The sequence below is a fragment of the Amblyomma maculatum genome, chromosome 7, assembly GCF_055883805.1.
Source record: "Amblyomma maculatum isolate TAMU_Amacu chromosome 7, ASM5588380v1, whole genome shotgun sequence".
Taxonomy (NCBI): Eukaryota; Metazoa; Arthropoda; class Arachnida; order Ixodida; family Ixodidae; genus Amblyomma; species Amblyomma maculatum.
The window spans coordinates 40,903,199-40,919,018 of NC_139350.1; positions in this window are offsets into that span (position 1 = coordinate 40,903,199).

Here is a 15,820-nt window from a genome sequence, read left to right on the forward strand (position 1 = left end):
ACAGCGTATAACATCCTAGTTGCTCAGAATCCTTCAACTATTGATTCCATTATTACGACCTGCCAACGCATCGACCAACTGCACTCCTCCCAATTGCAGCCCGCCAACGCTACTGGCCCGACCTATGCTGATCTCGAGCTGCGGGCACTTATTCGAGCCATCATCCGCGAGGAGCTCCAGGCCCTCAAGCCTGTCTGTCGACATGGGTGCGATCACTCTTCCGCAACATCTAATGACGCCGGTCTCCGCAGCATCATCAAAGAAGAGCTGGCAACAATAAACGAACCTATGACATCTGACCCTCCGGCACCCCGCTCAGTACAGACTTACGCGCACGTCGCAGCATCCCCCCTCCTTTAGTTCCCCCGCCTTGACCGGCACCAACCTACAATCACGTCAATGCAATAGCGACGGCTCAACCTGCACCACCCTATTACGCACCTTGGTGCCCCTCCCGACCAATTTGCTATTACTGTGGCATTAGAGGACATATGTCCCGCGTCTGTCGTCGCCGCCTCAGGAACGAGCACCGTGTTTACGATACCTTTGAAAGTGACATCCCTTCAACGTCGTATTATCAACGCCGCTTTATTCCAAGCACACCTCGAAGATCATCCCCACCTCCAGAATCCTCGTCTGAGCCTCGTGGAACCAATGCATCCCGACGTCGGTCCCTATCCCCTGTCCGCCATCCGGAAAACTAAGCGTTGCAGTTTCCGGAGGTCGAACTGCACTCTGCGAACTTACCAAAAGTCCTCCAGATCGCCCGTATAATGTGATTTCTGTTTTCGCTAAAGGATTACCGATCGAAGCATTGATTGATAAAGGAGCTGCAATTTCTGTCATTCACGCTGATTTGTGCTACCGTTTGCGAAATGTGACGACACCATATGATGGGCCTGAACTCCGTGGAGCCAATGACGTCCCTTTGCGCCCTTTAGCAAAGTGCACCGTACGAATTGTTATTGACGGCGTCCGCCATCATGTGCAGTTTGCTATGCTCTCACCATGTGCGCATCTGATGATTTTAGGATGGGATTTTTTGTCAACCGCTTCGGCGTTAATTTCTTGTGGCGACCGTGTTATCCACATGACAGACAGCGATTTTTCAACTGACGTTTCTGAACAACATCATCCCCTCGTTGCCGCCGCTGATACTGTTTTGCCTCCTCAGTGCGAAAAACTGCTTACCGTTGTTTCTGACCACATCACTGACGGGGACGTACTCATCGCACCATCTTATCGTCATCTTTCACGCGATATCGCCTTCCCGTCTAGTCTTGTGAGGTACTGCAACGGCTCAGAGACAGTAGCGGACACTAACACTTCACGTGAATCTCTCGTGCTCCCAAAAGGAACTTATCTCCCCTACATGGTGGATGTTCAACCTTTGTCTTTGATGGTGCTCACCGCCCCTCTTCCTCAGTGCCGTGTTTCGCCAGACGTCTCTCTTTCTGTTCTCACAAAGACTATTAATCCTAACCTCACGCCGAACCAACGCCAAGAACTGCTGACATTGCTTCGACACCACCAAGCCATTTTTGATGTGACTTCCCCACCACTGCGACGGACTAGTGTTGCGCACCATCGCATCATTACTGAAGGTAACTCTATAGTTCGCCGACGGCCTTATCGGGTTTTCCTCTCGGAACGAAAAGTAATTGAAGAAAATGTAAATGACATGCTCCATCGCAATATTATTCGTCCCTCGACAAGCCCATGGTCTACCCAGTAGTGTTAGTTAAAAAAAGGACGGCTCGGTACGCTTTTGTGTTGATTACCGGGCACTCAACAAAATTACCCGCAAAGATGTATACCCAATGCCAAGAAATGATGACGCCCTTGACTCTCTCCAAGGCGCCGAATATTTCTCGACTTTGGACCTTCGCTCAAGTTATTGGCAAATACGTACCTATGCACGAGGACGATAAAGAAAAAACCGCTTTCTCCACTCCTGATGGCCTTTACTATTTTAATGTTATGCCATTCGGACTTTGTAACGGACCAGTGACATTTGAAAGAATGATCGATACTGTGCTTCCTGGCCTAAAATAGAGAACCTGTTTATGTTACTCTTATGACATTGTCATCTTTTCGTCAACTTTTAACGACCATCTCACACGCCTAAATGAGGCCCTCACGTGTCTCGCTTCAGCGGGCCTTCAGCTCAACACCAAGAAGTGCAACTTTGCACAGCAGGAAAGTAAAATATTATGACATCTAGTCAGCCATGACGGCATTCGTCAAGACCCTGAAAAAATCATCGCGGTCTTGAACTTTGCTCGTCCCCAACGGATTACAGAATTGCGCAGTTTTCTCGGCCTGGCGTCTTATTTCCGGCGTTTTGTAAGGCATTTTGCAAGTATTGCTGCTCCACTTCATGAACTACTTAAAGCACGCAGCCCTTTCGTGTGGACTGAACAGTGCGAAGCCGCTTTTAATACTCTGAAACACGCCCTCACATCAGACCCTGTTCTTGGCCACTTCAGTGACAGCGCTCCAACCATCCTGCACACTGATACCAGTGGTCTCGGTCTTGGAGCTGTACTCCTGCAGCGCGATGCAACTTCGCGTGAGAAAGTGATTGCCTTCGCTAGTCGGACTATGACTCCAGCTGAGGAAAACTACATCATTACCGAGCAGGAGTGCCTTGCCCTCGTCTGGGCTGTCCAAAAATTTCGCCATTACATATATGGCCGGCATTTCACAGTTGTGACCGATCACCATGCTCTTTGCTGGTTTTCTTCGCTCAAAAATTTGACAGGCCGACTTGGCTGTTGGATTCTACGCCTGCTAGAATACAATTTCGACGTCACTTACAAATCGGATCGCCAACACCAAGACGCCGACGCTCTTTCTCGCTGTCCACTTTCGGAATCGGCTTGCTGTTTTTCTTCCCAATGCATTTCCACCTATGACCACAGCCGACCATCTCTTTCCCAGACGTATATCACAACAGTTTCATTTGACGACTCTGAGAACAAACACGCTCTCCGCTCACAGCAATTAGCCGATTCCTACTGCCGACCTATCATCGACCGCCTTATTGGCGCTTCGGACCCACCCAATGCTCGGCTTCGCCGACAACTTCGCAATTTTAAGCTCAAAGATGGCATCCTACTCCGCTTCGTGTATTGCCCTGATGGAACTCGCTGGATCCCGGTCGTGCCGCGTGTGCTTCGCCCACGTATACTGGCGGCTCTCCACGATGACGCTACTGCAGGTCACCTTGGTGTTGACAAAACCATCGACCGCGTGAAAAAACGATTCTTTTGGCCTGGCCTATCTTCCTGCGTTGCCAAATACGTCGCATCCCGCCCTCTGTGTCAACGTCGCAAACGGCCGACGCCCGCTGGTCTTCTACAACCTGTTCCCTGTCCCGCCACGCCATTCGACGTAGTCGGCATTGCCTTATATGGTCCCCTACCTCTCTCCGATGGGGGTAACCTTGGATTATAACCGCTGTCGACCACCTTACACGCTACGCTGAGACAGCACCTGTACCGACCGGTTCCGCTCAAGAAGTAGCAAATTTCTTTTTGCGATCAATTGTATTGCGTCATGGCGCTCCTCGGGTGCTCCTAAGTGACCGCGGGACGGCCTTCTTATCGGCAGTCGTTGCCGAAGTTCTTCACGCGTCATCCACCCTTCATAAGACAACCTCAAGCTACCATCCCCAGACTAACGGGCTGACTGAGCGATTTCACCACACCTTATCGGATATGATCTCCATGTACATCACACCGGATCATCGAAATTGGGACACTATTCTACCATTCGTCACTTTCGCCTATAACACAGCAGTACAGCGGACTACCGGTTAATCTCCATTTTTCCTCGTTTATGGCCGTCCTCCCACTACAATTCTCGACGCTTCCTTCTTCTCTACGCCCGACTACTCCACATCAGTACCTACCCAGTTCTTATCTCGTCTGGCCAGATGCTGTCATCTTGCCCGCCTCAGCACAGCAGCGTGCCAGGAAGACCGCAAGAGTCGCTACGATTCTACGCATCGCGTGGTCTCTTATCGTCCCGGTGACGAAGTACTGCTTTATAAACCACTGCGCACCCCTGGCCTTAGTGACAAATTCCACCACCGCTACATTGGTCCCTACGAGATCATCAGCCAAACTTCTCCAGTTAACGACAAAGTCACGCCTGTTGATCCCCCAGTCGATCGACGCCACCGTAGAACTGAAATTGTTCATGTTTCTCGCTTGAAACCGTTTGTGCGCCGCGGTACATCGGTTAATTAGGAGCGGCCATACTGGCCGCTTCCTACCCCCCGGGCAGATTGTGTGAGCCTTCTGTGGACCTTCTTTCATTTGTACATGCCATAATCTTCTTGTTTCATTTGTACATACCATCATCATCGTCCCGCGCGGCGCCGGCTCCGGCGCGCGCCTGGGTTCGTGATCGGATTAAAACGCTAGACAAGGCTTCGCTGTCCTTGCCGTAACGACCTCGCCGTCTCGACCGAGCCTTCTTTTAGAAAATATACATTGAAAAAGTTTCGCCCCCAGAAAAAAACTGTGCATGATTCTGTTCGCGCATATTAACGGATGTCATACTAACGGGGCACGAATTTTCCATAACAGCCACTGATGAAATGACTTGTCGTGAGGACTAAATGCCCAACAAAATAAACAAAAGAGGAAAAGAAAGCAACACATCAACTAACCATAAAACTCGGCCAACACTGAGTAAACAAATGTACCTTATAAAAATTTCGAAGAGGAATTCTGTTTATGTTATGAGGTATCAACCAACCACTCCTAGGTGTTTGTCTATAAGTCTGTGATCCCGTCGCGTATTGCAAGAATTGTCGAAATTGCTTCTTCGAACATCACGCTTACAATAAAAATTACAGGGGTCGAAACTGCTAGGAAAGAGGGTTAAACGTTGACAACTTTGCAGACGCGAACATCGGCTCGCCCGTCAAATTTCGCCGGAGCAAAATGTCCGACTCCCACCCGCCTCAAAAAAATAAATAAAAATAAAACGATATTGTGAGCCTTCTGTGGATCTTTTTTCATTTGTACATGCCACGATCTTCTTCCTTCATTTGTACATACCATCATCATCGTCCCGCGGTGCCGGCTCCGGCGCGCGCCTGGGTACGTGATCGGATTAAAACACTAGGCAAGGCTTCGCTGTCCTTGCAGTCACGACCTCGCCGTCTCGACCTAGCCTTCTTTTACAAGTGGTGGAGGTGAAATTTGATCCCCTTGCTGCCTTGGGCCCTGCCTCTCGCTGGAGCTACGTTCCGGTCGCCGTTTGGCAACTGCCAACATCGCTATATCTACCGACAGTACCCACGAACAGGCCGGACCCTCTACCTAGGCTGCACCACCCCCACGTCTGTGCCCACACGACAGCGCGACCCACCGCTGCTCGCTGGTCGTCGCGATGAAGACGTCGATGACTGGCTTGACACCTATGAACGCTGCAGTGCCTACAACCGGTGGGACGATGCTCTGAAATTTCTCAACATCTCTTTCTACCTTATTGAGGTCGCCAGGACTTGGTTCATCAACCGCGAGCCCCACACAGCTAACTGGACCACCTTCACACAGCAGTTCCGACAGTACTTTGCCGACCCGGCAGTTCGGACTGAGATCGCGAAGACCAAGCTCGCTTCACGCCTTCAAGGCCCTGATGAGTCATACGCGTCTTACATAGAGGCTATACTTGCACTCTGCCTGCATATTAGTCCCACACTGGCGCAACCTGAACGAGTACACCACGTCTTGAAAGGAATCAATTCTACGGCGTATAACATCCTAGCTGCTCAGAATCCTTCAACTATTGATTCCATTATCACAACTTGCCAACGCATCGACCAGCTGCAGTCCTCCCGATTGCAGCCCGCCAACGCTACTGGCCCGACCTATGCTGATCTCGACCTGCGGGCACTTATTCGAGCCATCATCCGCGAGGAGCTCCAGGCCCTCAAGCTTGTCGGTCTACACGGGTGCGATCACTCTTGCGCAACATCTAATGACGCCGGTCTACGCATCATCATCAAAAAAGAGCTGGCAACGATCACCGAACCTATGACATCTGACCCTCCGGCACCCCGCTCAGTACAGACTTACGTGCACGTCGCAGCATCCCCCCCTCCTTCAGTTCCCCCGCCTCGACCGGCACCAACCTACAATCACGTCAATGCAATAGCGACGGCTCAACCTGCACCACGCTATTACGCACCTTGGTGCCCCTCCCGACCAATTTGCTATTACTGTGGCATTAGAGGACATATGTCCCGGTTCTGTCGTCGCCGCCTCCAGAACGAGCGCCGTGGTTACGATACCTTTGAAAGTGACATCCCTTCAACGTCATATTATCAACGCCGGTTTATTCCAAGCCCACCTCGAAGATCATCCCCACCTCCAGAATCCTCGTCTGAGCTCGTGGAACCCATGCATCCCGACGTCGGTCACTATCCCCATACCGCCGCTCAGTTTCCCCTCTCCGACCCGCAACAACTATACCTGTCCGCCATCCGGAAAACTAAGCGTTGCAGTTTCCGGAGGTCAAACTGCACTCTATGAAGTTACCAAAAGTCCTCCAGATCGCACGTATAATGTGATTTCTGTTTTCGCTGAAAGATTATCGGTCGAAGCATTGATTGATACAGGAGCTGCAATTTCTGTCATTCACGCTGATTTGTGCTACCGTTTGCGAAAAGTACCTACACCATATGATGGGCCTGAACTCCGTGGAGCAAATGACGTCCCTTTGCGCCCTTTAGCAAAGTGCACCGTACGAATTGTTATTGACGGCGTTCGCCATCATGTGCAGTTTGCTGTGCTCTCACCATGTGCGCATCTGATGATTTTAGGATGGGATTTTTTGTCAACCGCTTCGGCGTTAATTTCTTGTGGCAACCGTTTTATCCATATGACAGACAGCGAGTTTTCATCTCAAGTCTCTGAACGACATCATCCCCTCGTTGCCGCCGCTGATACTGCTTTGCCTCCTCAGTGCGAAAATCTGCTCACCGTTGTTTCTGACCACATCACTGACGGGGACGTACTCATCGCACCATCTTATCGTCATCTTGCACGCGATATCGCCTTCCCGTCTTGTCTTGTGAGGTTCTACAACGGCGCAGCGACAGTAGCGGCCACTAACACTTCACGTGAATTTCTCGTGCTCCCAAAAGGAACTTCTCTCCCCTGCATGGTGGACGTTCAACCTTTGTCCTTGATGGTGCTCACCGCCCCTCTGCCTCAGCGCCGTGTTTCGCCAGACGTCTCTCTTTCTGTTCTCACAAAGACTATTAATCCTAACCTCACGCCGAACCAACGCCAAGAACTGCTGAAATTGCTTCGACACCACCAAGCCATTTTTGATGCCACTTCCCCACCACTGGGACGGACTAGTGTTGCGCACCATCGCATCATTACTGAAGGTAACTCTATCGTTCGCCGACGGCCTTATCGGGTTTCCCTCTCTGAACGAAAAGTAATTGAAGAAAATGTAAATGACATGCTCCATCGCAATAATATTCGTCCCTCGACAAGCCCATGGTCCTCCCTAGTAGTGTTAGTTAAAAAAGGACGGCTCGGTACGCTTCAGTGTTGATTACCTGGCACTCAACAAAATTACCCGCAAAGATGTATACCCAATGCCAAGAATTGATGACGCCCTTGACTCTCTACAAGGAGCCGAATATTGCTCGACTTTGGACCTCCGTTCAGGTTATTGGCAAATACCTATGCACGAGGACGATAAAGAAAAAACCGCTTTCTCAACTCCCGATGGCCTTTACGAATTTAATGTTATGCCTTTCGGACTTTGTAACGCACCAGCGACATTTGAAAGAATGATCGACACTGTGCTTCGTGGCCTAAAATGGAGAACCTGTTTATGTTACTTGGATGACATTGTCATCTTTTCGTCAACTTTTAACGACCATCTCAAGCGCCTGAATGAGGTCCTCACGTGTCTCGCTTCAGCGGGGCTTCAGCTCAAAACCAAGAAGTGCCACTTTGCACAGCAGGAAATTAAAATATTGGGACATCTAGTCAGCCATGACGGCATTCGTCCAGACCCTGAAAGAATCATCGCGGTCTTGAACTTTGCTCGTCCACAACGGATTACAGAATTGCGCAGTTTTCTCGGCCTGACGTCTTATTTCCGGCGTTTTTTAAGGCATTTTGCAAGTATTGCTGCTCCACTTTATGAACTACTTAAAGCACGCAGCCTTTTTGTGTGGACTGAACAAAGCGAAGCCGCTTTTAATAATCTGAAGCATGTCCTCACGTCAGACCCTGTTCTTGGCCTCTTCAGTGACAGCGCTCCAACCATCCTGCACACTGATGCCAGTAGTCTCGGTCTTGGAGCTGTACTCCTGCAGCGCGATGCAACTTCACGTGAGAAAGCGATTGCCTTCGCCAGTCACACTATGACTCCAGCTGAGAAAAACTACACCATTACCGAGCAGGAGTGCCTTGCCGTCGTCTGGGCTGTCCAAAAATTTCGCCCTTACCTATATGGTCGGCATTTCACAGTTGTGACCGATCACCATGCTCTTTGCTGGTTGTCTTCGCTCAAAAATTTGACAGGCCGACTTGGCCGTTGGATTCTACGCCTGCAAGGATACAATTTCGACGTCACTTATAAATCGGGTCATCAACACAAAGACGCCGACGCTCTTTCTCGCTGTCCACTTTCGGAATCGGCTTGCTGTTTTTCTTCCCAATGCATTTCCACCTATGACCACAGCCGACCATCTCTTTCCCCGACGTATATCACAACAGTTTCATTTTATGACTCTGAAAACAAACACGCTCTCCGCTCACAGCAATTAGCCGATGCCTACTGCCGACCCATCAACGACGGCCTTATTGGCGCTTCGGACCCACCCAATGCTCGGCTTCGCCGACAACTTCGAAATTTTAAGCTCGAAGATGGCATCTTACGCTTCGTATATTGCCCTGATGAAACTCGCTGGATCCCAGTCGTGCCGCGTGTGCTTCGCCCACGTATACTGGCGGCTCTCCACGATGACGCTACTGCAGATCAACTTGGTGTTGACAAAACCTACGACCGCGTGAAAAAACGATTCTTTTGGCCTGGCCTATCGTCCTACGTTGCTAAATACGTCGCATCCTGCCCTCTGTTCCAACGTCGCAAACGGCCGACGTCTTCGCCCGCTGGCCTTCTACAACCTGTTCCCTGTCCCGCTACGCCATTCGACGTAGTCGGCATCGCCTTATATGGTTCCCTACCTCTCTCCGATGGGTTTAACCTTAGATTATAACCGCTGTCGACCACCTTACACTCTACGCTGAGACAGCACCTGTACCGACCGGTTCCGCTCAAGAAGTAGCAAATTTCTTTTTGCGATCAATTGTATTGCGTCATGGCGCTCCTCGGGTGCTCCTAAGTGACCGCGGGACGGCCTTCTTATCGGCAGTCGTTGCCGAAGTTCTTCACGAGTCATCCACCCTTCATAAAACAACCTCAAGCTACCATCCCCAGACTAACGGGCTGACTGAGCGATTTCACCACACCTTATCGGATATGATCTCCATGTACATCACACCGGATCATCGAAATTGGGACACTATTCTACCATTCGTCACTTTCGCCTATAACACAGCAGTACAGCGGACTACCGGTTATTCTCCATTTTTCCTCGTTTATCGCCGTCCTCCCACTACAATTCTCAACGCTTCCTTCTTCCCTACGCCCGACTACTCCACATCAGTACCTACCCAGTTCTTATCTCGTGTGGCCAGATGCTGTCATCTTGCCCGCCTCAACACAGCGGCGTGCCAGGAAGACCGCAAGAGTCGCTACGATTCTACGCATCGCGTGGTCTCTTATCGTCCCGGTGACGAAGTACTGCTTTATACACCACTGCAAACCCCTGGCCTTAGTGACAAATTCCACCACCGCTACCTTGGCCCCTACGAGAGCATCAGCCAAACTTCTCCAGTTAACTACAAAGTCACGCCTGTTGATCCCCCAGCCGATCGACGCCACCGTGGAACTGAAATTGTTCATGTTTCTCGCTTGAAACCGTTCGTGCGCCGCGGTACATCGGTTAGTTAAAAGCGGCCAGGCTGGCCGCTTCCAACCCCCCGGGCAGATTGTCTGAGGCTTCTGTGGACCTTCTTTCATTTTTACATGCCATGATCTTCTTCTTTCATTTGTACATACCATCATCATCGTCCCGCGGCGCCGGCTCCGGCGCGCGCCTGGGTTCGTGATCAGATTAAAACGCTAGACAAGGCTTCGCTGTCCTTGCAGCCATGACCTCGCCGTTTCGACCTAGCCTTCTTTTACAATATAAATACTTGTACGTCCGAACAGAAAACTAGATACCATTTCGCCAGAAAGTCTAAGACTAGCTTCTTTGTTTTATTTACTTGTTTTATTTCCTTTAAAGACTGAACTCTCCAAAGCTGCTGCGCCCCATGCACCGTACGTGCATCCAGAGAAACCATTTCCCCGTTAGTGTCGTATAGTTACAGCACATAAACGTAAAATAAAGACAAGAATAACAGAAAGGAGGCGAGCAAGCAGCCCGGAGGGACCACGCTCCCTGCTGTGCACGCGCTCCTCCCTTCGCCGTCCGTCTCCAGGCATCTGGTTTTGCTCATGCGGTGAAAGCCGAACTTTCACCAATACACACCAAAGGCAGTGGCGTATGTGTGTCAGTTCTGCTTTCAGAGACTACATCGCGCTTTCCAATACTTGCAAAAAAAAGCAAAGAGAAAAACTAAATGACTGCGCCGGTTAGTGGAAAGGAGGGTTGTGCTATGGGCCTCTGAAAAGATGTCAAAGAGCCAAATTTGAGGGAGAAGCCTGCTCTCTTTTCGGGAGTGTGCGAACTGAGATGACATACAAGAAAATTTATATAAAGAAATACCATGTTGACGAAAGTAATAACAAATGCCGCACACTAAAAACAGAAGAGAACCGCGCTTTCCAGAGCGTATAGAAGGTTTGAGACTTCGATTTAGTACTGCATTCCTCAGTGCTATAGCATGTAATTGGTTTTATTCACGAATATATAAATTGACTTTTAAAGAAAAAACGAATCTCTGAAACTATCATTCCGACATCGGAGCACACAAATTTTCATCCGACTGATTTGTCCGTCTCGAGCAGACGGCAGCACAAAAGAGACACGCTCAGTTTGTCCCATCAATTCGCTCGTCTAGACGTCAAAATGTTGAGCCGGAAACCATCTCAATACTTTCTAGCTCATAAAAAGATATAGGAGAACGCTTTTTTCTCTTTTTTGTTCTGCGCCTAAATAAGATATTTTAAGAGAGACCTGATATTATGAAGTTGAGAATCGCTTACTCTCCACCTTCCTCCTGCATTGCTTGATTTCACTAGAATTTGAGAGGGGAACAAAGGACCTTAGCGGTGCAAAAACTTTTTTTTTCAATAGGCTTTACTGTATACAAGCCCCATATACTTTTCCTGCCTCTTCTATCTAGGCAAATGGTTAACATGTGCCGGCTTCTTTCCTGTATCCTTGCTGCGTCTTATAAGCTGTGCCGTCCGTCTCATCCTCTTGAGTGTTTTACCGCTATATTGGTTATGTAAGGAACGCTAGCACCTTCATCCCATGCTGCAATGATTTGGCGTTGTAGTTGTTCGGGCCACCTGTGAATCTGTTGGGGGGAACAAGCAGCACGAGACCAAAGAGAGGTTATTCTGGAGAATATAAGAATATAAGTTTACAGACCGGAATATAGAACGATGGCGTACAATTCGAAAGGGAGCACCTCGATAAAATGATCAGGCGGTATTTTGCCAATTTTCCTGGTTTGTTCATGCTTTCCCTTTTTTGTTATCTGTCAGTATAACGTTCTCTAAGAATTTCGCTGCACCATTTTCTGCTAAGTTTTCGTATATTGTACAGCGGGGTCCTTTATCGAATGTAAGGCAGCAGCCGTGACGTTAGCGCCTGGAAACGGGCATGTACACGACAAACAGGACTGCTCCGCGCCGTCTGCGCAATAACAATTTGCTTCGCTTTTTAGTTTGCTTGTTTGTTTGCGGCATCCTACAAAAGCACCGCGGGTCACCGTGAGTTATGTGTTTTGCGCGCTCCTGGGTGTTTGAGCCGACGGCAAGCATCCGCACAAACAAGTCAGAGGAAACGGGGGTGGCGGGCGGAGGGCATGAGGAGTTCGTGAAGTAAAGCAAACATAAAATATCTCCTTCCAAGAAGACCATAGGGAAGCTTCCTCGGGCTATGGACATTACGGTGGAATACCGAAAGATGGGCAGGGGCTGCGGCTTCCGGTCGTCCGAACGGGGGGTAACCCAACACCAAGAGTCGGCGGCCACACCGCGGCAGTACGCTTGAACTCCGCGTCAAAAGGGGCGCTCTTCGAAGTAAGCTGCGGCCACAGCAAAAAGCCTGGACCTCACACTTTCGACCTAACACAATGACGACCTCTCTCAACCTCAAACTCACGCGTGAGGTTGAGGTCCAATTTCGTGACCTCAGTAAAACCATTTCGAGCTGTCACCGACCTCACCTCAACCTCACCTCACTCCGTGAGGTCGAGGTCATTTTGAGGTTGAGGTCGACCCTCATGAGGTTGCTCACCTCTGGCAACAGGTTTGTCTGCTGAATTTGCCAAAGGTAATTTAGCTCTTTCTTTAATGTTACGACACGAAAGCGCTAACGACGGCGGTGCACGGCTCCTTTTGCTGATTCTCCTTCGCGAACATAAACTTTTAAACTCTATCAATCTCTGATCGTTTAATTTGTGGGTCCCTTATATCACTCATAGACCTTCACGTGCGCTCGCAAGCTACCGTAATACGTCGAAGGCGACACGACCTAGAAAAAAAACCCCGCTTAACAAAGTTGTGTGAACGTGCCTGCGTGGCCTAGGGCGGTGTGTCTCCTTGAAAGGCGAGGCCCTAGTTTGCCCGTCCTGCAGAATGCGACCACGAGACGTAGCACAACCATACTACCAAACACAGCAAGACCACGTCAGCTGCACTTACCACCTGCCAGAGCCATGTCCGTGATGCTTCGTTCACTACAGCGACATCAAATTTTTTCGGAGAACGAAGCCTTTAACACAATCTCGTTTAACTGATTCCCATTACGTATAAAATCAACATAAGTACCCACTTCCAGCACTTTTCATGACCTTGCAGCGAAGGCAGTCAATGTACAAAACCTCGTGACCGGAGGTCTTGGACTCTGCAGAGAATTTAACGAGAAAGGCAGCCATTAGCACCATGTAAATATTATTTTCCTGCTCATGGTCTTTGTTTCCAACTTATATTCCGGCCCTGCACGATAGACGTGTCACTGAAAATGTGAGGATAGCCGACCATAACGTTTTACCGTGACATGCGATATGAAGTAACATGCTTTGCCACGTAGAGGGTCATCCACTTCTACCTATAACATGGTCACTCCTCTCAAAGCAAGTTTACATTCGACATGGGCGCTTATCAAAGAAAAGTCATAAAATCGCAGAAGGGCGCGGAGATGGTGCTTCACATGGGCTGTCACTCAGCTTTATGGTTTGGCCGGGTAGGACGCCATGAAGTTTTTAAGGTAGTGACCGTGTTATAGCCAGAAGTGGACGAGGCTGTACAACTGATGTGTGACAAACAATGATCAGGCAAGCTTCCCAGTAAACTTCCTGCTAAAGCGCCTTCCATGAAAGGGACCCGTTCATCACAATGGTAACATGAATTCTCTCAGAGAAGGTCATGTTCATAGCGGGGGTATGACACGCGGGACTCATCGTTCCTGTTCAAAGCTTCAAAGGCTACATAGGTGTGTAATACTCGACATTTTCACTGTTTATTAGCTAGAAAAAACTTTTAGGTGGAACCAAACGCACTGCTGATTTCGGGCCACACATGTGCTAGTATTCCTGTCTAATGTTTCAGCTGCAAATAATGTTGCTTGCCTTCCTGTTCAAAATGATGCTTTAAAAATAGAAGTACGCCCAAGGCACCAAACGCGACAATACTCGTGGACGTTCACCATGCGTTTTCTGGGCTGGCATAGCAACATAACATATATAACGAAAAGAAGCCCGCTAATAAGAGCTAGAGAAACATAATTGTGAAGCACAGCTGTAAAACTCAACGCCTTTGCCTGCGTTCATTTCTTGGCGTATGCATGCTATGTGGTTTCCTCACCGCCGTCAAGAAGACCCTGGAAGACGTTCGTGCTGTTACGCGCTTCAGGTCTGGACATCAGCGTTCCATTCCTGCAAGTATACATTCAGACCGCGTTATCTATTAGGCTTTTAAAGCTTGGGAACCAAAAGAAAAGCAGAAAAAGCCGGACGGCACAAAGAAGTGAATGAAACTTTAGTGTCTATGAAGAGGGAAATATGGTGGTTTGTGGGGTTTAACGTCCCAAAGCGACTCAGGCTATGAGAGACGCCGTAGTGGAGGACTCCGGAAATTTCGACCACCTGGGGTTCTTTAAAGTGCACTGACATCGCACAGCACACGGGCGCCTGGCTTTTCGCCTCCATCGAAAAGCGGCCGCCGAGGCCGGGATTCGATCCCGCGTCGAAGAGGGAAATATATGGGCAAGAACTGTTGGAAACTGATTTATTAACTAAACATAATTTGTCACGCCGTTCCACATAAGGTAAAACGGAGTTATGACCTTACCGCAAACAGCGGCTGAGTTCTCCGAGCTCCCTGCCTTATTTCACCTATACCGGCGGCGTATGAAAAAAGCTAGCATAAACTTTATTGACTTGATGTCGAAGAATACAGGCCTAAACTGACGACCAATCCCAAACTTTCCCGTCTACGCATTAATGCGAGCAGCCGGCGTTCTTCAACGGGTGTACTTGTCGTTCCTGCAACAAAGGTATTAAAGAGCTCCCACGCTTGTAAAAAATTGCGAGTTTGATTTATAGTACCTCTAAATAGAAAAATAAAATGCCTGCAAACAGAAACATAACTTCCATTTTATCATTATCGTAAAATAAGAAAATGCATTTTTTATGCATGATTACGTCTCGAAATACTTGTCTAGCCAAGTTTTGGTGTTCAATGGCGTCTCATTATAGAGGATAGACAGTACCAGCATTCAAGCAAGCCGAATCCGTGTAAAAAAAAAGCAAGTTTAGAACAAGCTTCTGAAAGCAAGCCCCTAAATAAAGATCACATCGGAGTGAAGAGGCTCTCATGCGGTGAAGCTTCCTCACAGCCATCAATTTCTTATTATTTGTTATGTCAGAGATGTCCATAATATGATCAGCCTGTGTCAAGGGTGCGGAGCCACCTACATACCGAAACATATGGGATAGTCACCTATTTAGAAAAACTGCTTATAATTACAATATTTGCGAACATTGTATGATTTGACCATTGCAATAAATATACTGCAGATCATATCTCTGTGAGACCTTGTAGCTTTATGCTATTTACTGTTAAAAATATACTCCATGCGGCTTCTATAGAGATCTAAACGCTCGGTGATGGCCCAGGACGACCCATAAAAGTAAGGTGCCGGATTTCAGAAGTAGAAAAATAGGTACAAAGAAATGAAATGCACAATGTTCAGCACTCCGTACAAGCTATGTAGCAACTGTCCTCTAATAGCGCTCTCGGGTGGAAGAAATATTTTCCGGCCTATTTATAGATTACACAGTTCCAATCAGTATGTTCACAAGAGTATATAACAGCACATATAACTGCCTCACAACTGTACCTAAAACGCACCACTTGGTCCTTCTACATGGCAGACTAAACTGCTCGATGAGAGCATTGAATAGCCTTTAAAAGCAACAATTTGATACGGATTGAAAGGTTATACACTTCACATCATTATATT